Source organism: Zootoca vivipara, chromosome 10 (assembly GCF_963506605.1).
Source record: "Zootoca vivipara chromosome 10, rZooViv1.1, whole genome shotgun sequence".
In the NCBI taxonomy this organism is placed as follows: Eukaryota; Metazoa; Chordata; class Lepidosauria; order Squamata; family Lacertidae; genus Zootoca; species Zootoca vivipara.
In genome coordinates this window covers 41087924-41097997 of record NC_083285.1, presented here as the reverse complement: position 1 = coordinate 41097997, position 10074 = coordinate 41087924, and the positions used below count along the sequence as shown (strand labels likewise).

Sequence of the window (10074 nt, the reverse complement as noted above, 5' to 3'; positions counted from 1 at the left end):
TTTTAAGGTGCATATTTTCTCTGGGATGCCACTGTGGCAAACCTACCTCTCACCTAAGTACATTTTTACAATGGACCTAGAAAGATTGAATCTGTGAATAGAAATGCTATATACAACACAGGAAAGTACTATTCGAATTTGAATTTTAGTCATTAGAAAGGTAGCTATTTCATTATGGTCATTATAATTCATTTTCCATTGTAAGCAATTTGTATTTTATTGTTCACATAAACTGCCCAGAGAATTTGGCAGGACGGATGATAGACAAATGCAATAAATAAATAATGTCAGAAATGTGCATTACGGTTTTGTGACCACAATTTATGTTCTATGGAAGAACATGGCATCCAGAGTCTTCTCTCAGTAGCATGTACTAGAGATAATTTTCTTTCGTTCTCCAAAGTGCCCCCCCCATTTTGTCTCATTTTTATGTAATAAAGTAAGTTTGTACAGTATATGCACATGTTGGGGCACAGGGAGGTGAATCTAATTCTGAAGAGGAACATTGCAGACCTGTAACTGTTGTTCTTCTGGTGCTCATCTTTATATTGATACATATGGTACAGAAGCTAAATGTGGGATTTCACAGAGATCACAAATGAAATAGAACTACCGGTATATTTTCCTGAAGAGCTCAGTTCTTTTAAAAGATCCCCCCCAACTTTATAGTTCAAGATACGATTGAAAGCCTGTGAGCAATGACAGCCAACTAGCCAGAAAGAAGGCCAAAAAAGCTGTTTGTTTGTTTGTTTGTTTGTTTGTTTGTTTGAGGTATATGTAGTCCAGTTTTCATGGTTTCTAGTGGATGGGAGTGGGGCTTCACTTTACAAATCAGTTAAGCCAAAATGCAAAGGTTTAAGCTTACAGTCATACCTCGGGTTATGTTGTGTATCTTCAGGTTGCGCTCTGCGCCGAACCCAGAAGTACCGGAATGGGTTACTTCCGGGTTCCAGTGCATGCGCATGCGCAGAACCACAAAATGATGTCATGCGCATGCGCAGAAGCGCCAAATCGCATCACGTGCGTGCGCAGACGCAGCACTGCGGGTTGCAAACACTGCGGGTTGCGAATGTGCCTCCCGCACGGATCATGTTTGCAACCCGAGGTATGACTGTATTTAGTCTCAATGAAAACACTAGGGTTTAAAATTATGACCAAGTATCTTCAGGTTTACTGGTTTGTGATCTGGCAACCTCCTTTATATCCTAAGAGCCTTTCAGGCCTGGTACATATGCACAGTACAATTAAAGCAAGGGTGGAAAATCTGTAGGTCTCCAGATGTTGCATCATCCCTGACCACTGGTCATGCTGGCTAGGACTGAGATGGAGTCCAACAGCCCCTGGAGTACCACAGGTAACTAGCTCATCACTGAATTAAAGGCTGCCTACTAGTACAAATAAAAAACCCAAACCAAGAGAATGATTTTTTTAAAGGTCAGTCTCAATGGTCCATTCCCTATGGTAGAAACATGTGACTATTGTAAGATGGTCTTCTTTTCAGTTTTCAATTCTGCATCATATGTTCAACTTGGCTTTGCCTCTGGCAACTATTGCCAAGATGAGAGAGGCAATTTTTCAAAAATTACTTCTGCATATCAAGAAGACCTTTTCCAGAAGACCCTAAGCATGCTCTCTGAGATTCTACCGTGCATTTTTCTGTTTAGGGATATTTGTATACAGTACTGTTAATTCCCTGGCAGGTATGTTTCCCTAACACTTTCCCCAGATGCTTTTCTGGAACAAATTCTAGGGAAATGTATTTTCCTGCTAATATATACTGCAGTAAAGGGATGCGTTAGTTTTTGATGTGATTGGGTCCTCATATTGGGCCTTTGTTGCCTCAGTTTCACATGTGGAGCAATTGGTGTCAAATATTATATTCCCCACAAGAAAAAACAAAAAGTTACCATGTCAGAGGTCCTGTTCACACATGCAGGTTCATAGCTTTACACCTGCAATATCAAATGATAGATTAGTCATACATGTGAAAGAGGCACCAGTTTACAAAACAAAACAAAACACTAGAGGTTTCTTATAACTTTCTAATGAAGGTAATTCACACATTCAGGTAAAAGCTATCAAGTGTGAGTAATGAACTGATGAGATATAAAATAGATTTACAAGCCTACCATTGAGGGCCAATTCATTGTCCCATTGAAATGGTATTGTTATCTCATGTAATGTAATGGTGTCTCATCTTATTTCACATAGGAGGGGAGACATTTGTTGGAAGTAACACCCAATTCAAACTTGTGCTCCTGGATTCATTAGACCTTAGAACAAACACATTTTTAAAACACTCCTAGTTATCAGGTGGGGAGGGGGTTAAACTATTGCCCATAAACAGTTCCTCATGCAAAATTGAAAAGGTACAGCTCTCCTGCCCCAAGACTATATTGTGTTAAAAATGAATCTAAGAATCAGCCTTGAGTGACATCCTAGAAAAAGATGGATAGTGCAGATTCCTCCTGAAATGCTGAATATTGGGGGGAAAGAGAAATACCTTAGTGTCAACTTCATTTACCGGTAGTGCCTACTACATACTGTATATTTATTGACCAGGGAGAAAAGGTTGTGGGGTTAGTTGTATGTATTATCTCACGTTGTAGTAAATACAGCCCCAACAAGTACTTTGCCCTGTAAAGTTTTCTTTTTATTTAGACTGGCTAAGAAAAATGTGTGGGATAACCAGTTTCATATAACTAATGTGCTTAAGTGTAATAAATCCATGAAGGGGTTAAGATCATAGAGTCAGCTGTCCTGCCAGGTGTAGTTCACCTTGGGAGGGACTAGGTAATCAGCCCTACTGTTGTCTCCTAGCCTCCCTGAGAAGCTTAACATGTGAAGAAGTTTGAGCTGGTAGCTGTAGCTCAGTTAGCATGGCTCTCACAAGCCACACTTGCGTTCATATACCAGTAATTTAGGAACTTTCACCATTTTTTAACTAAGTTTTACTCCCTGTGTTCTGGAGCACATGAATCTGACCATTGGAGAGTTTGCAAGCAAACAATTTGTAACATACCAAACATATGGTCTTTTTTCTATGCGGGGGGGGGGAAGTAGGAAGGCACATTTTAAGGGGATATTTTGGAACTAGCTTTAAAGGGCACATTTTAAAGTTTTACAGACTATATTTTCATGTTTAGGTTTGCTGCATATTTTGTGATTTTATATCTAAGTGGGATATCTGCATCTAGAGAATGCTGCAATCTAACCAGATTAAGATTGGTTAAAGCCTTGGAGCGATACTAATTTATGAGGGGGCAGAAAAAGGTGGCTCCTCGTAGCACTAAGATGTAGCACTAGGGTAAATGGAAACAAAATCTGACATCTACAAGCATCAAGTCCCACTTTGCCACCATTTTATATGTCCTTCGATATCTTCACAACAGCCATGTGAGGTAGACTAGGCTGAGAATTGTTGACTAGCCCAAGGGAGTAAGCAAAAACAATAATAAGTGAAAGTGAGTTAGAATGTGAAACTGCACGTGCTCAGAGTATTTTCATTTTTGTTTATGAAGATTAGCAAAGTGCTTTCTGTTTGCATTTTGCTGCAAGTTGTGAAACACTACATATTTTTTTGGTCGTCAACAGAAGCTTATGCCATAATAAATTCATTAGTCTTTCAGATGCCACATGAGTTCATTTTTGGTACTTAAATTCATGTATTCTGTTTTTGGGAGAATGGGGCTTTATTGTTGAGAACTGCACCAGGACTCCCAACTATCTTAATCTGGCTTTGGCTATCCAACTAGAGACAGACAACTGATACATTTGCCATATAATCAACAGTGGACTGATTACATTTTTGTGCGGTTTTTGGTTTGTTTATTCAACTGATAAGTTACTGTAAAATAATGGATAGCATTAATGTATGTTTAATCTATAAAATAAACACTGTTCACATTGATCTAGCTCAGGAGCAATTGCCAATCTGTCCTTCCTCATCCGTAGCTGAGAGCTATGAGTATTACATTGGCTCGTATGCATCATCACATTATGGAAAACGAAAAATGATCACAAAATGATGAAAGAACCCATACCTGCACAATTCTCTCCCATCCCCCATCTTGCTGTAGATCTCTTGCAGCAATTGTTACCTGGAGAAAGGAAATACACATGTCCTCATAGTGTCCATGTTCAAGGAAACAAGGCAGAGGAGGGAATGGGCCAAAGAGTACATGCAGATGGGAGCAATCTCTGCCATAATACAACAACACCGATGTGACAGGGCATTGAGTTGTGCAACAACCTGATGTGACAGGAGACCATGAAATACACAAGAAGCACACTGACAGTTGTGAAGATGAAGATGTGATAATGTTATCTGAAAAGGACACAGGTTACCCGTCATTTCAATAATGTTAATAATTAGCAAGTAAACAAAGATGTTCTTGTAAAACTTTTAAAATGCTGCATTATAACTCTAGGGGAGAAATTGTCGATTGCAAACCTCATCTGCAAAAACTGCAACTTGATATCACAACATACAAGTGTTATAGGGAAAAATAAAACTACAGATCGCCCATGGACTTGGTTATACTGTATATAAATTGAACATAAAATTGTGGTCCCATCTTAAGGTTCTGCTTGAAGCAATGTGACTCATGTGATTTCTCCACTCGGGGAGTCACACTAACCGAATGAAGAACAAAACTGAGCAGTACGCAGATACTAGAAACTACAGCAGCTAGTGTAAAAGCTATTTATCAACAAAACATCAAAATCAGGGTTGAATGCTATTTTTTGGCTTCTCTAATAGGAAGTGTGTGTGTGTGTGTGTGTGTGTGTGTGTGTGTGTGTGTGTGTGTAGAATAAATATATAAATATATATAAGGCTTTTTTCAGCTAGAACTCTCTGGAACTCAGTTCTGGCACCTCTCAGGTGGACACCATTGCCATTCTAAGAGAACAAGAGAGATGTTCATGCTGAGTTTCAGCACCTCTTTTTCTAGAAAACTAGTACTGCATTATACACACACACACACACACACACACACACACACGAAGAGAATAAACAATCAGTTGCCTAGGCTTCTCAGTGCTCACTGCCCAAGAGTCTTCGTGCACATCTTACTGTCTCTAAATAATTCTGAATTGATGCTTGAAAGAGATTTCTAAACAGCGGTCCCAATTTCCTTTCTTTCAGGCTACATGCCAATATTTCATTTCTTCTCATTTACTGTCACACTTTACACCCCATTTTGCAATTAGCACACTTTTAACATAGCATTGGTGTTATTTACTATGTATTTTGGAAAAGTGTCTATTTGATATGCATCTGGACACATTTTAAGATCTTGTAACCAAATTATGATATTTATGATTATGGGGACTTCCAGGTGAATATGGCAATGAGTAAGGCTGCTTGTCCTTGAACTAAGCTGTCTGCTTTAATTTGTTTTTAAATTGTTATGAATTGTTTCAAAGTTTTAAAATCAATTGGCTAAGCAGTTAATGTTAATCACTACATACAGGCAATGAGCATATTTGTTTAATTTCTATGTGGACTTAAAAGCCATATATTTTAATTGGAAGACAGGCACTGGGAGAGCAGCTGTGTTGGCTCTGCATTTTTAACTGATAAGAAAGGCTTAGAAGGCAGTCTCAACCAAAGGATACTCTGCAGTTTTAACATGGTTATTACATGAGCACAGACCTGCATTGCTTCAGACAAATTGTACAGAACTCCATTGCCAAATTTATCCCAGAAATGTATGCTGCACTATTGTGACTCAGCAAGGGAGGCATAGGTAACGGGAAAGAAATTGTGGCAAGATGTAATTAATATGTATTACATGGGCAGCTATGTACAGCAAGTGTGCAAGTAATGGGGCTCGTGATGCCTTATCCCAAGTAAAAGGTTTTGCTACAAATTCCTTTAATGAAAGCCTAGCTAATCCAGACTTGCTAGGAGCTGATATATATGTTCCTAGGCAACCTCAGCTTCCTCCACCTAATGAAGCCTCAACTATGCGTAATAACAATATTGGCATAATAGACTCAGCCACAACAGAAACTGAACCTCCCTCACTGTGGGAACTTTTACACAACCCATGTCTTCTGTCTAAACAAACAGTAGATGGAATCTTTAGAAGAACTGATGCATTAGAAAAGGTTTAAATACCATCACTGGTGCACTGGTTGAGTTTGTGGAGACATGAATTCTGAATGTAGCCAATCCAGATAAGCCCTACCTGCAAATAAACTCTTGTATAATCTTCTTTCAAATGTCGTAACCCCCACCTAGGTCCTTAAGCAGTCTCTTTTGCTCCCCTCTCCAAATCTTTATTCTTTTCTGTTTTGCTTAACTCATTTGCCTTTGCCTACCCATCTTGGCCCTATTTCTCATTAGAGTGGTGCCAGCTTCCTGTTTATACTGTCCCAACAGTCCAGTTCCATCCTGGATAAAACTGAGCCCTTCCCTTTTGTACAGGCCAGACTTCTCCCCAAATGCTCCCCAGTTGCCTTCTTCCCGACACCCATGTATTGCAACTCCACAGCTGTGCCTTTTTCGCTGACTCTCCACATGGAATCGGTAGCATTTCAGATACTTCCTTTGAAGTTGGATCACCTGATGTCATATGGCTTCAGGTGATTGACAGGCCCCACCCACCCATCAAATGTGGCCCACAGAGAGCAGGCCAGGCCAAGTTCACCACCCCTGCATTAGACCTCTCAAATGTATGGTGCAGTGTATTTCCCTACATAAAGGACTGGATCTGGATGCCCCTGTATCTAAACCATGTGATTTATCTCACATCACATTTCAAATATATGCATGCTTTCCTACTGAGATACCTGCTACAAAAGAAGTGAGCTGTGTTTAGAGCAAGGGCATGGACACTGTGCCCATAAGCTCACAAAAACCAGCAGCTAGCCCTGTTTGACACATGCTTATCACCTGAATAACCTACTGTCCAAATTCTTCCTCACTTTTAGGGTTGTATATTGTATAACCCATGGCCATGATTATCTACAGCAGAGTGTAAGAAGTCTAATGAGTATCCACTATCCCCTAGGTATGGAGCAGACTTAAAAAACGTTGGGCCTACGGGTATTGTGAATAAATTCCTGGAGAACATCCAAACTTAAAACAGATGTGGATCAAAGCTGGAAACAAGGATCAGCAGAAATGTTTTCTTGTTCAAGGGCAGATGTTATCTTTCAAACAGGTTGTTAAAAAAATTAAATATCATTCTTTGATATATATTCCCAACTTCTTCAGCTTTGTATTTATGTTTTAAAATGGGTCAATCCGATGAAAACCTAATTTGAGAAGTTCAGCTTCAGTTGGATTATACCCTGAGCATTAAAGTTTGAAAGAGAAAGGAATAATGTGTCTTAAAAGAATAAACATGCACACAAACACACAATAGTTGCATTGGAAAGTAGTGGGTTACATTACGGTATTTAACTAAAGGTAAAACTTTTTTAGGTACATTCCATGTTTAGAATCAAGAACACATTCCATGTTTAGAATCAAGTTTGGAATATACATCTTATGTATCAGTGTGCAGCATGGGACTACATATTCTTGTCGTATGTAGAGAATTTAGAGCATAGAAGTTTGAATTGGTGATTGGAACTCTGTTGAAAGGGCACTTTGCACACACAACTATCCACCAGGGCTAACGGACTACGTAGGAAGTGCATATGGCCAACATTGATCTTCCAGGAATCCTTAGAGTCCAGCTCAGGATTCTACAAACAAGCAGCTCACTGGGAAACTCAACTCAACTTCTGCAGCTGGAGCCACAAAGACATGGTACAAAGCAAAAGATGGACATTGCTGGAGATTCAAGCAACATTTCACCATTTCAACTCCTTCCCTCCCATTTTACATGGAATTGTTCTCCATTGAGCAACCAGGCAATTCCCAGTGATGCCTGCTCTGAACTTGCTGTTGTAGCCTCTATTCCTCCTTATGATTGAACCTCCTTGGATGTTTTTAAGCACATGTTGGATGGTCCTCTGTCATGTATGATCTAGCTGAGATTCCTGCATTGCTGGGGGTTGGGCTAGATGATCCTCAGGATCGCTTCCAATTCTACAATTCTATGATCCTGAAGCATGGATGCAATAGCAATTGACCCAAAACACAACTAGGGAGCAATCCTAACCAGGGTGGGGGTGGGGGTGAAAGTGAAGATGAGGTGGCAGAGCAGAGGAAGCGATGTTACAAGTTTATTTTTGGGGGGAGACCCTCCTAAACCAAAGAAAGTAATGAATGTAGACTCTAGCTAATATTTGGGATATTGAAGGGAAAAATACAGGTTGGAGCAGTTCTCCTGGGTTATGCAAACTAGCCTGGCTGGGTTAGTTGGATGTAAGTCATTATGAAACAAAAGATAGCCATTGTCACTTCAAGAGGAATCCCCCAGGACTGTGAAAATTCAGGAGTAAATATGTGACTAAATCATTTTTCTTAAAGCTAGGACAGACTAAGCCGCATTTTGATTCTCAAAGGAACACAGACCCTGGGCGAGCGCCTGGAACCCCTTGGTATCTTGCCACAGCTTGGCAGAGATTGGGGGTGGCGTCCAATTTTTGTAACATTAAGCCCTGCTTGCGGCAGCTAGGATGGGGGTTGAGGACAGTTTTTCTTTTTCTCCATTATGAGGTAGGAGGTTAATCCCCCATTGGCTTCCAAGGAAGAACCAATGGGTTGATGGGCCCAATCCTGGGCCTCTTAGGGGAAAATGGAAGAGCTTTCGATGCAGCAGATCTTAGGCCACCTCTGTCCCACCCCTGGAACAGAAATAATGCTGGTGGAATGCTGGTGGAACATTTCTGCCCATGGAGCTTTCTGCAAACATACCTGGAGGACTGGTACAGAGGAGCACTTCTGCTCCATACAAACCGTCTCCAGCCTGGGTGTTAGGGTTGCAATGTTAACCCATCCGGACTCTATCCAGGCTAACAAAATAACTTTGTTATTCTTATGCAAGATGTTAAAGGAGTCGGAATGCTCATTATAGGTCTTGCACAAATTCCACAAGACAGCACAAAAGCAAATGAATGCCTTTTTACATATAGTGGTTTTATTGGTATAGAAAGGTAATTTAAGAAGAAAAAGAAAAGGAAAGAAATATTTTGGCCATGCTACAGAATTCCCCAAGCTGAGAGGCTGCTGCTTAGAGGCATATTAATCATACTGTATTCTCCACCTAGATATTGCATGCACTCTCATCACTAATAGCTCTAATATTCTACTCAGTGTGTGCATGCTGCTGATGTTACATTACAGGAATATTAATTGCATTCCCTAGCTTCCCTTTCTTACACATGTATTTTCTAAAGGCTTGCTTCTGGGCATTGGGAGATTATTAACAAGAAGAAGAGTGGAAAGGAGTCCTTGAGGAAGAATTAGCAGCAGTGAAAATACAAAGCATAGTGGTTAACCATGGTTTGTCTCAGGGCACCAGAGCAAATAATTCCTTTCACTGTAAAGGAAAGCAAGTTTTTCTTCCTAGTGCCTCTCCAGCACCAGACCTGTCACAGGGCAAGATACAAGGCAAAATTAAACTTCAGGATCTTTCCCAAGGCCTGACAGCAAATCAATATCAGATTCAGGGACTTCAGGAACACCCGCTCCCCCAGTAAGGAATGCAGAAGGGAATGAGAAAGCAAAGAGAGGAGGATAGTGGAATTGTGTTCCTTTCTTCTCAGCTGAGTAAGTTCAAGTCTGCCAATATCTACAGTTTAAAGGTCCTCCTCTTCTTAGTGCCAAGTTTTACACATGTGAAAGTTTAAACTAAGAATCATACAACACATATCCCACCCCCACCTCCCAGTGAAAGCAACATGATTGGCTCTGTGGAATACTCTTAACTGCACTTAAGTAATCACAGATGTTTTTAGTTTCACTTTTAAAAGAAAGAAAAACAAACAAAAGCTGAAGGTCTTCCACTTACTTCTTGCTAGAGGAAGATGGGGAAGCCTCCCAGAAGTTTTTTTCTTCCTCTAGCCAACGACTGGGACCAGATGATCTCTCCCTCACCTCTGCAGCCACAGTGTATCTCATTTATTTGTTTGGAAGGGAGAGGGAAGCAGCCTTCCAGCAGCTGATCC

General features: G+C 40.4%; 1 protein-coding gene across 1 annotated transcript in view; it reads right to left on the bottom strand.

The window, feature by feature from the left end:
* TCF20 (transcription factor 20) overlaps nucleotides 1-10074 on the bottom strand; it is a 144086-nt gene that overhangs the window by 82875 nt on the left and 51137 nt on the right. Inside the window, exons 2-3 of the mRNA XM_060279783.1 lie at nucleotides 4044-4100; nucleotides 1908-1952 (exon numbers count right to left, since the gene is read on the bottom strand). The gene's annotated coding sequence lies outside the window, so the exon portion shown is untranslated. The remainder of the gene's footprint in view (nucleotides 1-1907; nucleotides 1953-4043; nucleotides 4101-10074) is intronic.